This window comes from Pieris napi, chromosome 10 (assembly GCF_905475465.1).
Source record: "Pieris napi chromosome 10, ilPieNapi1.2, whole genome shotgun sequence".
NCBI classification, from domain to species: Eukaryota; Metazoa; Arthropoda; class Insecta; order Lepidoptera; family Pieridae; genus Pieris; species Pieris napi.
In genome coordinates this window covers 11,724,298-11,738,927 of record NC_062243.1, presented here as the reverse complement: position 1 = coordinate 11,738,927, position 14,630 = coordinate 11,724,298, and positions in this window count along the sequence as shown.

The window sequence follows — 14,630 nt, the reverse complement described above, 5'->3', positions numbered from 1 at the left end:
GAACAAAAAGGCAATCTAACCAACATGGTGGAAATTCACCTCGTTTCAGACACGAAAATGATTATTTTGATTGCGATTAATTTGCATATAGGCGGAGAACTCGCCTCCCGCCCCAGGCTACTTGGATACCTGTAGTTTTCTGTAATGTTTTCGCCATTTCCAACAAAATTCCGAACAAATCGTATAATATGTGTTATCATAGTTATTAGGAAGCGCAGTCCGTACATAATTCTTCGAGTAATAAATAGTAACCGGCAGATAATGATTGGATATCTTCAATTATGGGTAATATCGGAGTTTTAAATGTTCTTAGGAAGCTGAATCGTTAGTGGAGGCATTTTGCGGACGTAATATGGGTAGAGTTTTGCGCTATTTTTAATAATAATAATAAAGCCTTGTTTAATTTCTATAAACTAGCTATGGCTAAACTTAACTATGGCACTATCTTTGCCAGTAGTCTGCCAGTCTTTTCCTGATATTCTATTAAGTTTCCACGATATACCTAAGTTCCATGGTAACAATTTATTATGTCGTTAAAAGACATTATAGACAGTTCAGTAAAACATTTATGTGAGAGCAGTGTTAGTCTAGTGGCTTCATCGTGCGACTCTCATCCCAGAGGTCGTAGGTCCGATCCCCGGCTGTGCACCTATGGATTTTCTATGTACGCATTTAACATTCGCTCGAACGGTGAAGGAAAACATCGTGAGGAAACCGGCTTGCCTTAGACACAAAAAGTCGACGGTGTGTGTACCTACTGCAGATCACCTACTTGCCTATTAGATTGACAAATAAATTGATCATACATAAATATGACGCCCAGAAATAAAAAGGGGTTATAGCACCACTGATGCTTATTTATTTTATAGAAAGTTCTAGGATCGTATAAATAAAAAACAATATTTTTTTTAAATAATAATTTAAAACGTCGCTAGGAATTTTAGGCTAAATAAACACTTTTGAAATATTATACAACATGAAACAATTATACTAAAGATGGAATATTTATCTAATATATACCTATACAAATATGTTTAAACATTTACGAAAGGAAAAAATAAAATAAAAATTATTAAATACGTAATACCAAATTCAGCTGTGCTGTGTGATGGTGTAGTGGGTATGAACGTGAAGGTGGGTATGTGGGGTCTGCTCATCATGCACGATGCTCCTTTGTTGAAGGAATCCTATATGAATAATAACAGTTTTTTTGTTAGTACCTTATCATGGCTGTAACTTGTTAATTACGTAGAAATAATAGTGTGATTTAATAGGAGCAAGCAAATGGAAAAACCAAAGTGCATACGTGTTAAAAATATGAAGTTATAGACGGGGGCGTGACTCTCAACGGCGATTGGAGGCGGAGGCACCAATGCGCGCGCGCTGCACAGTAGTCGTACTTTGCATTTTTATTTATGCAAATTTTGTAACTCATGTGAACTAAGCATGCGATGTTATTAAGTCAAAATCAATTGTAAGAATGTACATTTGAAATCTCTCGTCCCACTTATTAGATTTCTTTATGGATTTTGTCTATGATTGACTTGACTGACTTGGAAATAGATTAACACTTTTTTAACGGGTTTGAAGTTATGTTTTATAAATAATAATAATAATAAATTATTTTAAATTTAACCGACGTTTCGCGTGCTTTACAGCGTGCGTGTTCACGGTTACTAAAGACAAAAGGTGTTGAATGTCAAAAAGTATCACAGCTGTAGAAAAAGTTGTGTTAAGTACCTATCTGTATTTATTTCCCCGGAGTTGGTAATGACTGACTTGACTTGTGATACCATTAACAACGATATTAAATGAAGTACTTAGAATCTATTGACGTATCTCTAATAACGTATATATAAACGACCCAGCCCCAATGACCAGAGTTGTTACTTCCTTACAAATACCTATTGTTTTTTATTTTTGCTCTCAAACATCACACATGTTAAAATGTGTGTGTGTGTGTCAATAAAGCTTTTTTATAAATTTGACGAATACTTAAATGATCCTAATCGTTGGGATTGATTTGCTCCAATTCAAACAATTTGTATGACTCAAAACTTAGCGATTAAAAAGCGGAAAGTTTCTTGCCATTTCTTCTTGCCCGCTCAACGCCTACTTGCGAACTGGTAGTAAATGTAAATTTACAATTAATTTAACTTCTTTTTTGACGTTCAAAGGTGTACTTTGTACGTTTACCTGCATGAATAAAGATATTTTGAGTTTGAGTTTGAACAATCAGATACATATGAAAATATGTTATAGAAAGGAAATAAATGTGTGAAAGCATCATTAGAACTTATGAAGGCGCCAGATCCATGCAACTTCAAACAATCGAGTACGCAATATCGCAGCACAACACGAAAGCACTCTTTGCATGAAATAATAAAATTAATTATAAGAAAAGAATTGTTCGTTTAATCCATACTCAATAGTCGTTCGTGCATTTAAATCTATTTTAACCACAAATTACAGAACATCAAAGACATTTAGCCCATAACGCCCGGCTTATAACTCACGGCTATTGCCTTCAACGGTATCAAAGATTGTCCAGCCTAATAATATAATCCGACCCCGAGGCTTTCGTCTCCTTGTGATAACAGTCATTTGAAGGCGGAAAGCGCAGCGGTCAGCGATTGTTGCAAAACGAATTGTTCCTTGCGGCGCAGTGCCGCACCTGACTATTTTGAATAGAATAATGACGGCAGTTATCTTCACTTGAAAGTATTGATAGATATTTCTTTGCTAAGGTTTGAATAGATTTTAGGGGCAACAAGGCCATGGTCACCAGTGGGTGTAAAAAAAGCCAGCAACGCACCCAAGTAAGTGGACTTTGCTGGCTGTTTTTGGAGGTAGGAAAGACTCCCAACGGGAGTGGAACCACAGTTCGCAGATCACAAAGTCTTGTGAAGTTGGAGTTAATACGGCTCACAGTTTATTGCCAGTTCTTCTGTTCCGTTCTACGCCCTTGATTTAAGAACTGGCAGTAAATGTAAAATTAGAAGCATTTCATATATATTTCTTTTTTGACGTTCATAAGTACACTGTGTTACCTATATGAATAAATGATTTTGACTTGACTTCACTTGATAACAATTTGTTTGACGACGCGGTTTCATTCATAAGAGAAGAGAGTACGGCTGCAGCGATTCGGTCAATGCCATAAGCAAGCTAGGTTACCTAGCCTATAATTGGGTGCACCTAATCCTTATAGTGATTTTTCCAGATGCAGAAATCTGAGGCCCAGACCTAAAAAGGTGGTAGCGACACTGATGTATTTTTTATTTATTTTAATTGTCTTAAAAGGTAGAATTTTACATAGAAGTTACAATTACATTATGAGCCATATCATTATAGTCAATTCTTATATTATTTTATCACTACATGATTAAAATATATTATTACGTCATCAAATTAATGTCAATTGTAATGTTTCACGTATCATTAATAAAATAATACATTTTTTCCAAAAGATCTTTGAATGTTTTTTTATAAATTATTATACACCTTGATTGCCATACAAAAGTTGTTTTTGTATCCAGATAAATTTGTGGCATAGCACATTTTTCCCCAAGTCTACTTCGCCAGTTGTCAATTCCCTTTGACTTAAAAAATGTATGTTATTGTGAAACAATTGCAAATGCTGTCAGTAATAAATGCTTCAGACCTAAATCCAATGAATAGTGCAGTATGAAAAATGCAAATTTCTAACCACTTGCAAACAATACCCAGCGGTCGGGGCATAGAAGTTAGCTTCGAGTAATAGCCCGTAATAGCTTTTGATTTTCCATTGCGGGAAATTTTTTAATGTTCCAACCAATGTTTTCTATGCATAATGGCAGCTAGATTATAGAGTTGATGTTTGTGATGGCTGTGTTTGCGGCATTGGTTACGGGAATGCATTAACAAAGATGCACTTTTATTGTTACACGCTTTTGTCGTTTTCCAACCGGAAAATTATGCGCTTATTAAATTATGAGTTTATTGTGTTGCCTTTTCTATTGTAATTCAAAGGTAATTCACTGTATATATAGGCACAAAATAATATATTTTAAAGCTTAATTTCATCAATTTAGACACTCACATTGCCAGAGGTTGGCAAGTGCCTTTTATGAATTGGTACGCTCTTTTCTTGAAGGAAGGAACGTCGAATTTCGTTTCGGAAATACTTCAGTGGGCAGTTGGTTTCACATAGTGCGCGACCTGCCTTAAAAAACGCTCTGTTGTGGAACGACGGACATCGAGATGATACGGGTGGAATTCTGCCTCGACGTCCGATGATGAAACTAATGATTTTATTGTAGTGCACAAGTTAGGTTAGGCTAAGCACTTCATACATTTGAAATATAGTTCATGACTTTGAATATATTGTTTATTAGTAATCATAACAATCAAATATACACACATAGGATAGTAAAAAACTGATAATTTTGTTACGGTGATTCAGGGATGTCGCATTATAACTACGAGTTATAAAAAATATCTGCTTACAGTATTTCAATAAACAATTCCACCTATGATGAAATATACAGCTTTAAGACAAGAAGGTAATCACCAATCTTCGAGAATCGCACATTAAAACATAATATAATTTTAATAGGAAACCGAAATAGAGGTTGTCGAAGAAAAGGCTTTTTGACTGTTCGTAATTACACGTTTCTATCGACCGCATCAAACTAAATGCGACATAAAACTACCTTTATTGCTCCAAATTGACACAAATTTGACAAAGATTGTATCATTATTATAGCCTACGAAATTAAATGAACATTTATAATGCAACTTTACAGTTAAATTGCCTGAATTATATTTTGGAATGGGATGTGACTTTAATAAAGCTGGTTATAAATTAATTGTATCTAGTTAGATTAATATATGTATGTAAATGATAAAGTGTTTAGTAAAATAAGTATAAGTTTTGTCGCGTAACTGAGATTTTGAGTCGAGTTTTCATATCCGTTTTTAGGAGAAGATTTATTTTTGCTTTTAACTCTGGCTTTTACTGAAGGTAATATTGGTGTTGCATATCTTTCATTCGTAGTTATAATCTGTTTTTAATAGCCTATGGGACGCCCAAAAAGGGCATCGCACAGCCCATAGACATCCATTTTAGTGGGTGCGTTGCCGGCCTTTGAGTTGCCGTATCTTGTCGTTGGTCGACCGTGGAGGAATTCCAGTTGTCAAGGTGATGTGGATGAAATTTGGGGTTAATTGTCTTTGGAAAGCCTCAGCGCCTGTATATCACTTATAGCTGTAAGGATCATAAGTTTGTCGGTCCAGCAAGTAGAAGATCGGCTTCGGAGGCTCGCGACTTCAACTTTACCGGTCACCACCAGCTTCTTTAAGCTATCAAGAAAATGTGTGTATGTCCATAGAAGGATCCTGTCCTTTGGCAACACACTGAAGAAAGATTGTCACTGGTAGTTGTCTTTTAATTGACGAATTCGTCCTTTTCGCTGTCCAAGGATTTGTGAGCATCCTCCAATAGGTACCTCATTTTAAGGGCATCTATCCTAGTATCTAGTTACAGAACTATGTTTAAGTATTTTTTAAATATCTCTTTAGGTAATTTTAATAATACGTTAAATTGTAAGCAGTTCGTTGAGGTTCACAATCTTTCGACAGTTTACAATCTCGCGAGATAGATTACTATCTAACGGTGTTTACAATTTTACGGTGACATATATATTAACCACACAACTGAAGTTATAATAAATAAATAATTTTATTTGTTTTGGATCTCAAAACCTACTTGAATCGATACGTTTAGATTATGAGAAGTAACAAAAAGCATAAAGATTTTTTATTACAAAGCTCTACAAAAAACTAAAATTTTCACAATACAATCGTTTTTCGCATATACTGGACCTGTTCAATAATTTTTGTATGAGGCCTGAAAATGCAAATGTTGTTCATATTATTCCCCCATCGCGTGCCAAGCGTGAGCCACGCATTTTTCACATCATATACTCGGTCGCTTATGCATTATCTACATTATTGTAAATTTTCTTTTAAATTTAGTAAAATATTTCTAAAATGAATACTCAATCATTAATACTTTATATAATGCTACTCGCTAATAGAGGGCGCTGAATTACAGTTTCATAGTTTCTAAAACTATCACTAGATGGAGATTACGATGTAAACGACGAAGTTGTTCAATAAACTAAAATACTTTATATTTAAATAAAAAACCTTCCACCTTCCTGACCTGGTAACAAGCTCGAATGGACAGACTTGATTTGAGTCCAGATGAAACAATATTTATTATAATCTTCTACCTCTTTGCTTTTAAAAGTCGTTCAATGAAACAGACACAAAAAACTGTCTAACTGTTTACGGAACTACAAACTTCTAAATTTGTACGACGTAAATATATATTTATTCCGTGTTCTTACGCAAATATAGGCCGATTTACATTATCTTAGTGTTTAGGAGAGTGCTTTAGTACAACTTGAAAGGCAAGTTCTTTAGCGTAGCGTTTACTAAAGCAAGTAGCGTTTACATGTTTCAACTAAAGTACTATCCTAAAGCACTCTCCTAAACACTAAGATAATGTAAATCGGCCTTATTGCAAAGTACACCGGAGTATAGTGGAGTCTATAGTAAGTAGTGGTATGACCCACACGTGCTGGTTCTTGGCACGTTCGGCAGCTGAGGGGGCGTCGGGGCGGCACCGAACCGCCTCGCGGATTCGCTTCGACTTACATTCAATAAGCTATTAGGCCTTCATTGTTAAGTAAACACTTGTAAACAATTTAGAAAGTTCCGTGGGATGTCAATACATCATACAAAATATACCCACCATAACCCTGTGCCTTTAAAGATATGTCTTTAATAAGAAATAGTCTGAGATGGTTAGAATCTGTTTTTAGGTAAAAACTTATAATTGAAGCCATTCCAAAATGGTTGATATTTCTGTTATATTATTTGAAATCCTGTCATGGCGAAGATTTGTGTCTGTTTCATCAACATTAATGAATAAACTTTTCAGATATGATCAGTCTATTGCCTGCCATGCGATTCTGTAACTCACTTTTCGAACTCACACAGCGGTTTAAGACTCGACTCGATTTCGAAAAAGTTCTGGGCGTTAGGTTTATGCTCCATGTATAAGCAACTACAGTACAAACATTGAAGGAAGAAAGGAAGGAAGAAAAACTTTTGCTCACAATGTTTCTTGATTATTACAGCTCTAAATAGCGTTTTAAAAGGCAAAGTTTAAACACAATATAAGTGTGCAACAAGATCCAAGCTTGGTTTAATACCGATTGTATTCTTATCTTCATATCTTTGTCCATAATGTGAAACGGTCAAAGCACTGGCACTTCCATTTTGTGCCCTTTGGAGTAGACTCTTGGACCGTGGGGTTCAAGTGCACAGGCGCTAATTAAAGATTTAAGTTGGCGTCTGGTAGATAGTACCGGTGTCTCCAGAGCTGGTGCTTTCAGCTGCTGCCAGCGTTAAAAGTACACAGGGACGAAACTTTTTAAATTTGTTTTAATTTTCTTTTAAAATTTATAATTGTTTTTATTATTACTATTTAGGTTAAGAAAATGAAAAAAACCAAAACATTGTTAATAACTATTAAGCTTGTTATGGAAGAGCTGGGAAGTCTGACACATTTTTATTTTTTATCTCACTTACCTACTACAAAAACCTTAATTATGTAAGTTGAAACGCATTACATTACAAGTTGTAAATTCTATTACTACAATAAAATCTGTTTATTAACTACATGTATAAGTATAATTTAGAATTGTTCAAACCACAGTTGGTATATAACATTCGCCCAGGTGGACGTAAAACTATTTTAAATTTCTGCTTCTATTAAAAAATACAACAGCTACAACCTCTTTAGGTCTTGGCCTCTGAATATGTTTCATGATCTTTTTTTAAATCTAATAGGCAAGTAGGTGATCAGCCTCTAGTGCCTGACACACGCCGTCGACTTTTCTAAGATGGCAAATGTTAAATGTTAAAGAAAGAAAGAAAGTCCATTGGTGCAATAAAATCTGCTTTTTTAACTATATGTATAAGTATAGTTTAGAAATTTTTGAACCAGAGTTTGCACATAGAGGAGAGTGACCAAATATGGAATACCATTTTGATTTTTAGGCATAATTTCCACAAGTGTTATAAATAAAAAACTTTTTGTGGTAATTATTAACAATCATATATTTGCACTTTAGTTTGTAATAAGTTTAGGTTTTATTGATTAGTTTAAGGTAAGAAAAAATTTAAGAAACTAAATAAAGATTTAGGTATCTAAATATGGAATAGGTACCCCAAATATGGAATACTATAAACACTATCAAAAATTAACCTTAAAATACACGAGACTCTTTGGAAACTTGGTAAAAATATAGAAAGGTACACAATTTTTTTACAAAAGTCACAAATCCAGGTATCAAACTCTGGCACAGCGCAATCATTACATGCCCAGAGTCCACACAGAAGATACTTGATCCATGTTTCCCCATGAGTATCATTCGAAAACAGCACACCACAGAAAATACACTCCGAATCTTCAGATTCTGGAGCTGTATATCCTATCAAGGCATCGGGTTCACTGTCAGTATCAAATAGCATCACCTCCTCATTATCTAAATTAGGCTTAGTCTTCTCTTTTGGTTTTATCCTTTTGATATTTTCTCATTCTTACTTCTTTTTTTTTGCCAACACGACAGTTTTCTTTCCCAGTGTAGTAGCTGCGGCTTGTTCTGGAGAAAATTCGTTTTTCTGACATAATCAAAACAAAGTAGATCTTGACACATCAAAGTATTTTCCAGCTTGACACATAACCCATTTGTTTCTCTCTTACTAATTTTATTACTTCCGCCATATGCTCTGAATCCATTCTTTTCGCTTTGTTTTTGAGTTGACGCCCGCCATTTTGGTAAAACATTTAAAAAAAATATAATTAACAAAATCATCATGTCAGCTGATACTTCAGAGAACCAATTATGGAATAGTCCATAATTGGATACTGTGATCTGTCCATATTTGGATTTTCCAACGATTTCAAAATGACATTCAGATTTTTATATTTAAGAAAGTAATATCATCTAATACCGCTAAAACATACAAAAGAACGTCTAAACGGTCTCCAAAAGGTATAAAATCAATACTGTGTGCACTTTCTTTACGAAAAATACGTATTTTTAACATACCTTAGAAAGTTATGCGGTAGCGACAAAACAAAAAACTGTCACAATGACGAAAGCTCTTGCTCAACTGACATGCGACAACTTGTACGCGTAAACGGAAGTAAGAGGAGACAGAAAATCATTGTTTAATGAGTATGTGAGTTTGCATTTGGGAGAAATAGGGGTATTCCATATTAGGGATACTATCCCATATTTGGTCACTTTCCTCTACGTATGTTTAAAAAGTTGCAGTCATAAACAATGATAACGCAACAAAATGGATCCGACGTCATCATATGTAATACACGATGTTCGAGCAGTCTCGCAATAAAACTGGCGTAGTATTTTACTGGGATCATAAATTATGGTCAATATGTCGAGCGGCATTGTCGATTCTGACAAATTGCCCCTCTCGCTTGCCGCCACATTGTTGGCTACCGAAGCTCTGGGAACCTTTTGTCGTCATTGTAGTACAATGCGATTTTACCGAATCACTTTTGTAAGTGTAATTTTCACCTACAAATCGATTTTATTATATCTTGCGGGTGACAAGACATATCGGTCCCTTTATTTGCCTCACAATTCTTCAATGTTGTTTTTATAGGTATGAATTCGAAATTCAATAATAAAGCAAATATGTTCTATAGATCCTTGTAACTTACCGCGTATAAAATATTGGTTTAACTTTTGAGGTCAGGAATGTTTATTTACGGCGGTTTAGCGGATTACACCAAAGTAAATATAAAAAAAAGGCGGTAAGATTCATAAGCGAGACTAAGCACTTAGTCTGACTCCCGGATGTCAATAATATAAATATTGGACTTAGGCCTAATTCTATACCTACTTAAAAAAAACTCTTATGGGGGGGGGGGGGGGGTGTTTCTGGAGATAAAAAATAATTAAGCAGAACAATTAAATTGTAAAAACTAAACGAAAATCCATTTCAAAGTGTGAGGGGCGCTATGGATATCCAGACCTCGCTCGTTTTAAGAATCTGAGTATTGATATTTTGACCAAAACGTGCTCTTCAGAAAGGAGGGACAAAAGGGATGATGAGAGGCCTGGGATATCTAGAGAGTACACGAAATTTAAATTTAGTTAAAAGATTGGGGTAATCAATCTGATTGTTAATTGCTTTAAATGCATATAATATATCAATTCATTTTCTATGATTATACAATGACAATAACTTAAATTGCGCTATATATAAAGCAATACTAGTTCTAAAGTTCAAAGATTTAGAAATCGCAATCATCTAGTAATTAAACACGTTTCTATTTCAATCTTCTTTTAGGTATCTGTGTGTCCTTTTTTGCCAAAGGCCTCCTCCAAATCCTGCCATTCCTCTCTGCACTGTGCCACTCTCTGCCATGTACCACCTGCTGTTTCCTTAATTTGGTTTTTCCACCTTCTAAGTTTTCTTCCTCTTTTTCGTTTGCTGTACCTTAGCACCAGTTTAGTACTTTAATACTCCAGTTTTCTGTTCCTCTTGCCATGTGCACCGCCCATTTCCACTTTACTGTTTTTTATTATAACATCTTCTGACCGAATCGATGTATGATAGGAAGAAAATAATAGACAAAATAAAGAAGAATAATACTAAGGTAGAACTCAATCAATACATTTTCCTAATCATATCATAATCAATGGATTTTGAGAGGGTGTGAACCGTATCCCCTACACTCCCTTCAAACTCGTACATATTTGCTTTAAAATTAAACACAATAACATCTATACAAAAATAAATTACTGTGAAAATGCGATAAAAACTCAACGGCCCCTACTATTAGGTGACGTAGCGATACTCTGCGCAGACGCAAGTATAAATTCATACTTCGCTATTCATTATATAATAAACCTTGCGTGATTCACCCAAAGTTGTTAATCGTATTCCGTAACGCAAAGGGCCCATTGAATGGTGTATAAAAAAATAATAAATCAAAGTCAAAAAGGCATAGAGAATTGTGGAGTAGCGGTCGCGTTTGCTTCCAGCTGGCATTTTGTCGTCTGACAATGCGTTATTCACTTACCCGATCAATAAGGGCAATTTTGTCACATTAGGAAGATATATCATTGTTAATTTGATATATCACGTCATCAGTATAACATAGTTCTATTGTTTATTTCACTAGTCTTTAAGTGTAAGCCCCAAACTCTGTTCTTTAGTCTCTAGTAAAGAATAGTTTTATCATTTACAGACAGCGACGTTTGTTAGTATTTTTGAGATAGTTATTTTTTCATTCATAGTTATTTATTTATTCAATAAAAGGGATAGCGGGGAAGGATTGGAATAGGGCGAGGATGAGGGACAAGTGGAAGAATTTGGACTGTTGTGTACTGTTAAACATATTGATAAAAATAAAATCACGATATACCACGTGAGTTTCCTAATAGCTTTGAAACCCATTCAACTATTGTTTCACAGGGATTTGAAAATGACAGGACCTGAGAAATTTGAAAAAATTAAATAAAAGAACGATAAAAATCTACGTAATTTTTGTCAGACCTTTCTTAATTCTCTTTTTTTTTCTTGTTGGCTTACGACGTTGCAAAGTAGGTACTAGACTTATGTAAATATTGTAATTTGGGCTTATATCGTTAAAGTTGTATTTGAGCCTCATGACCGTTTGCCTCCTATTATATAAAAAATATATTATATATCGTTACATTTTTGAATTCTTTTGAAATCAACCTCTATTTATCCTCTATTGTTTTCTTGGTTTTGCCTTTAACATATATAGTAGACCGAGGCGAATCGGATCACTTTTTCTTTGAGGTTGAGTAAATCATACTAAAGTGCTACATAATGCTATTTTTATTGATAAAATCGTAAGAAGTAACAATTACCTATGAAATAAATATTTGAAAACTTAAATCATACATATAATCTCTTAATTAGCTATTAAAAACTAAAAAAAGGAAAATATCCGATTCGCCCCAACATTCGGGGTGAATCGGATCGTGCACAAAATATAACAAAATTTTAAGGTATAGTGTTAAATAACTTTGGAATCAGTAAAAATATATAATAATAAGATCAATTTTAATTATTGGCACATAATTCACATATATATTATGGTCCTTTTTTCTGTTAGCTCGTGAACGGTACTGAAAAACTCTTAGCAGCTTTACGCAAGGTCAACTCTTTGTTCTGGACTTAATTTACAGCCTCTTTCATTTTTTCTTGACACCATTCTCCGGTGGTCATGAAATAAATATGAATCAATAACCTCAAACATGTAATAAATCAGTTTAAAAGTATCATCCAATTCGCCCCTAAGGATATGATCCGATTAGCCCCGTAATTAAGACTTTTGAAATAAATATTTTAGACGTTAACCTCTAAGGTTATACTTAAAAGCGAATTGGTTCTTCAATATTAACACCTTGCTTAACAATATAAAGCAATGTAGTTAAATTTTAAGACAAATCCGTCATATGACACAAAGAAATCGTAAGTACGTAACCTTAGATGAGCGCCAAATTGCGATACACACAAAAAACCGAGTGGCTGACGAGCGGCATTGCCACTGATCCACAAGCGCGATCGAAATACTGCTTATGTCGGGAGGTGCTCAGTAAATGGACAGACACAAAACGCCGGTTGAGTGCGTTCTATGTGAATGTGATATTTGAATTATCAACACATTTCTTATTTTGATCCGATTCGCCCTGTGATCCGATTCGCCTCGGTCTACCCTACATTTATATGCTAGCTGACCGTGAAAATATTGCTTATTAATTTAATGATTATTTCAGTACTAATACCACTATTAAAAAAAATCAACTAAAATAATGTCGTTTGGTTCTGGACCACCTTTATCTCTTAGGAAAAAATCATATTCTAAAAATATAAAAATCGCTCAATCTGGTTCGGAGGAGTTTAGTTACACTATGACACGAGAACTTTATCTGTATTTATAGGTTAACTTATTTATTTGTCATTAATATAATCTGTACCAGTTCAAACACAATGTTAAACCATCTGTGGTCGGAGCGTTCGTCACCGGACGAATTTGTGGTTAGGTAAAGCGCCATCTGTCGCCATAATTACATCCTACTCTTTGAAACTCAACCCGCTAGCTTTTGTTATGCATACATTACATTTTTAAATGATAATTATGTACCTAATAAAGAAATGAAAGTACAGTCGTGTAGAAAGTTTAGTTATTTCCTTATGCTCTTCAAACTGCCGTGAAATTATTAGGTTGTGTCTAACCGCAATAATTTCAAAATAAAGTAATTGTATGTTTAGAATTAAGCTCCGTGACAATGGGTTTGATTGCGGACATATTTCTGTGTCTGTTTCACTGAACTTAGCTGGTCATCTGAGGAAAAAATTTGAAGTCTAGACTTCTAAGTTAGATGCATTAAGCACTAAGTGTTTGACAAGATTGTTTTCTAATTATAAGTCAGTGTCGGATTTAGAGGTCTGGAGGCCCTTAAGGGCAACGAAAGAGTTACTGCAAATTATTTTACAAAATGAAAAAAAAAATCTGCCGTGTATTACAATCTATAATTTATTGAGAAACCTACTTGATATATAATTGTATATACATATAAAATATAGAACAGATCAATGATTTCTATTAATATTAAATAACAATATAATCATTGTTTGTACAAACGTAAATCAGCGAAAAAAAAATATCAGAAGAAAACTGGTAAATGATCAAGAAACTTATACAGAAATCTGAGGCCAAGACCTAAAAAGGTTATAGCATAATAAAACAGATTCAGAAGTGCACGGAACACATTATTCCGCAATATGTTTGTAAACGAAAATCAATAAGATTAGGGAGTTAATAAAAGCGAGGGGCGTTGTTTTCACACACTGTCAAGCGAATTTAAATTCTGTAAATATTCAACTAATCCGTCTCTTTGTGACGTGATAAAATAATGACAACAAATTGTTCTCGGATCCACTTTCACGACCCTTTTCGCTGTTGTACTTTTAACTAACCTTTCAACTGTACTTTACTTATAAACTACCCATTTTAAGTTAAAGGCATCTAGAAGATTAAATTTAAAACATCTTATCGTAAAACATAAATCTTACTATCAACCAATTTTTCTTATTGGGAAATTAATTTGCAGAAGCCTGCGCCGGAGCAACTTTTAAAAGTGACGCGGGGAATGTGCGGATCGGTCTGTGAGGTGCAATAGAACTATAAACAAAATCCAATAGCCCCATCTGCTCGCTATGGGGAGGCACCGAAACAGTTCCACCAACCCGTTGCTGAAGCCAACCTAATAAAATTTTAATTATTAATTAAAAAATATTGCTTGAACTCCGTTGCGTTGTATTTTCAACACCGTACGAGCCGAACGACCTCTAAATTTCACCAGCATCATCTTGATGGTTGGAGGTCTTCCACAGTCCGTTTCACAAGGCATTTTCTTTTGCGAACTAGCGAACTGTGGAATCGGCTCCCGGGGGTCTTCCCTCAGAGATACGACCTCCAAATGTTCAAAAAGCGACTC